Genomic DNA, 3,732 nt, shown 5'->3' on the forward strand with positions numbered 1-3,732 from the left:
GCCTCTAGAGACAGACAGAAAAGCTACGCTGACAAAAGACGGAAACCCTTGGAATTTCAGGTTGGTGGCCTTGTTCTATTGAAGGTCTCACCCTGGAAGGGCATGATACGCTTCGGAAAGCATGGAAAACTAAATCCAAGGTACATTGGGCCTTTTGATATTCTCGCTAGAATCGGCCCTGTAGCTTACAAACTTCGACTACCTCAAGAACTTAGTAAAGTACACCCTACCTTCCACGTATCGAACCTAAAGAAGTGTCTATCTGATAAGACTCTTGTTATCCCACTCGATGAAATCGAGATCAATGAGAGCCTCAACTTCGTGGAAGAACCAGTAGAAATCATGGATAGGGAAGTCAAGCAAACAAAACAAAGCCGTATCCCGATAGTGAAGGTTCGCAGGAATGCAAAGCAGGGACCTGATTTCACTTGGGAGCGGGAGGATCAAATGAAACATAAGTATCTGCATCTTTTCCCTTAGTTCATGAGTACCTGTTAGGCTTAATTTCGGGATGAAATTCCCTCTAACAGGGGGATGACGTGACAACCCGTAATTTCAACTCTTGTAAAAAGTCAAATCTTGGTCAACAAAAGTCAAACATGTCTAATAAAGGTCAAACTTATTTCTCTTTTATCTTGTTAAGGATAGTTTAATAAGTTATAAATGTATAGACCTTGTATTCAAAGGTGTTGTATGTTTAAGGAAGAAAACACTTGGAACCGAGAACCTTGTCCGAACCGCAAACCCTCGCAGCCGCAAACGAGGTTCATAGCCGCAAACGGGTTCGCACCTGAAAACTCACTCCTCGGACCGTAAACCCTCAGATTGTATCTCCTCAGGAAGTGTTTACAGCCGAAAAATATAGTGTATATGTAAGAGTTCGGCGGAAATCATTCATCACTTCTTCATTTCCAGCCGAAAACTCATCATTTCACACTCAAGAACACCAACCAAAAACCCTCATTCTCTCTCAACTATCATCCTTCAATCCTTTGAATCTTCTTAGGATCTCCAAGAGTTCTTCATTCATCAAGAACACTCAGCCGAAAACCCTTGAATCTCCTTGGTTTCACCAAGAACACACACTTGAGTTTACAGCCGAAAACACTTGAATCATCAAGTGGTCGTGAACCGTTTACGGCCGTAAACACCGAAGTCCAGTCGTGAACTCCAAGCAGTCACTCGATTTCTCTTCTAACACTTCTTTTGTAAGTAATTCTTACATCCTAGGTTGTTTCCTTAACTCCTTTGAGGTTATATTCACAAATTTCATGCCAATATATCGCGTGAAATGCATTTTAGGACTTCTTTTGTCTCGGGATCTAACTTTTGGAAACAATCATCCTATATCGAATATTCAAACGAATCACTCACACAAGGTGAGTTCATACCCCTACAATTTACATTTTTCAATGTTTTTAGGGGGGGGATACAAGTTGAACAAAATAGAATTGTGTTACCTTTTACATGTGAAAACAAACAAAGGATTTTTTATGCTTTTATAAGTTGTTAAAATCATTTCAAAAACTCTTTTAAACTATTTTAGATTTTTGTTTACTTATCAAAATCGTATGCTTTTATATATTTATGTATAATTATGCCTTAACGGACTTAGGACTATTGCTAAATACCGTAACTCCTGTTCCTTGTTTGGTTGTGGGCTTAGGGTAGGATCACTAGTCCGACTATCGGCTAAATCATAATTATACTTGCTAAATATGTACATGAATATTAAACCCCATTTTCAAAGAACATACTTAACTCTGCTGCATGTGTTGGGAAATTGAGTCTTTTCTCCAAATCAGTTACAGTTCAATACAAACATACTAGTAAACTATATTTGGTATAGTTTAGAGGATCAATACGTACTATTTTCTAGAACAGAGAAACAATACATGAATCAATACATACATACTAGTGCTCTTCATTACAAAGTATATTATTCAATTACAAGAACAAGAAGGAACTTACATACTATAACAAGAACAAGATAACTAAAATGTGAGATACTATTTCATGGCATAGCAATATTCTTGCTAAGTCACATTTTGTAACCAGAGTCTCCTGGAGGGAGAGAGTGTGTTTGTGTATAAATCTATACGAGATTGACTATCCCACACCTTGCTGCTAGCTATAGTGGGACCTGCAAGTCTACGGGTGACAAATGTCGTATCATTTTCGACGCCTGAAGAACGTCGTGTTTTATACTAGTCAATCTAGCATGGTTATAACTTAATCACATTTAAACCTTAATTAACCATTTTGGTTACAAGGCATTTAATGCATCAGTAGTGTATTTTATACAATTCTACTGTAAACCTTCATTTTCCATTACCTTCATACAGTGATATTCTCGTATGAGAAATGCATACTATTTTTTCTAGTAAAGATGGTACAAATATGGAAAACATACATTTTATACTATTTCAAGTATAAACATACATTTTACACTATTACAAGGGAACAAACATACAAAACAGTCGAGTCTTGGATAGAAGACTACTTTTCATTTTTAGAAGAAAATATAGGATTTTCTGGGAAGTATACAAACATTTCACTAAACAAATACAAACATTTTCATGATACAACTACAAACATTTGACACTAAATACTTATGAACTCACCAACTTAAATGTTGATACTCTCTTTCAAAATAACTTGTATTCTCAGGGAACCAGTAGACAGGTACACTGGACCAGGTTTGAGAAGACAGAGCATGTTCAAGACTCGTCTTTTATTTTGATGTTTACATTTTTGGTGTCTTACAACTATACAAAGAACACACATGTATTAACTATTCTATTAATGCAATGGATGTTGTTGCTTTTTTACTATTGTGCATTGTTATGATACTGTACATGACGTCCTCCGTCCCCAAACATTTCCGTTGTTCTAGGTTTGGGGTGTGACAGGAATGGATTTAGTTTTTGATGAGAGATCAAGCCATTGTGATTGTGTCATGGATTGGTTCTATTCGTGAAGGGCATCAAGATAAATCAAGGCGGTATTATTGATTCATAACTCCTGTGTGGAGTCTCTTGTTATTCGGAGAATATGTTAGGTCACTTGCAGTTGGGTTCAATAATCTCAGAGTAAAAGATTTGACCCTGTTGTGCAGCTCTTGTCTGAGTCTAACCGTTTCAGGGATAAGTCTTCTACTCGAAGGATTGTTTGAGACGTCTGTCAAGTATAAGTGTTCTGCAGCGATAATTGATCTGTGATTCTGTTTTCTAGTGGGAACCTCAAGTTATCAGGAGTTGATTAGTTAGTTGGGAGATAAGTTTAATGGATTCAACAATGGTTCACTATGGGTGGTCTGTCAGGGAGTCAGATCATCTCAAGACTTCAGGTTTCAGATTGAGTAGACGTGGTTGTTTTGTAAGGGATTATTTTAGGTTGAGAAAGGATTCATTCATCTTCGGATTGGAGAGCCCTGCTGGGTTGGTTTCGGTTGCCTTGGGAAGGATGTGGTATGTTCGGGGTTGTGGACGTGTGCACATGTTGTCTGTGTTGGGTTTTGAGCATTCTAACACTCCTATGGTGTACATGCAACCCTAGATGCTTTGGATCTATGTTTTCTCTATTATACATGCATACATTCAATATTCCAAAGCATCATCCTAACTAGCATACAATGGAGTATAAACAACATGAAATAAAAGTTAGATGACATACCTTTTAGTGTATTTGGAACCTTGGACCTTTAAGAACTTACTGCCCCAAGTGTTGCAC

The sequence above is a fragment of the Lactuca virosa genome, chromosome 8 (genome assembly GCF_052849685.1).
Source record: "Lactuca virosa cultivar CGN04683 chromosome 8, Lactuca_virosa_CGN04683_v6, whole genome shotgun sequence".
Lineage (NCBI taxonomy): Eukaryota > Viridiplantae > Streptophyta > Magnoliopsida > Asterales > Asteraceae > Lactuca > Lactuca virosa.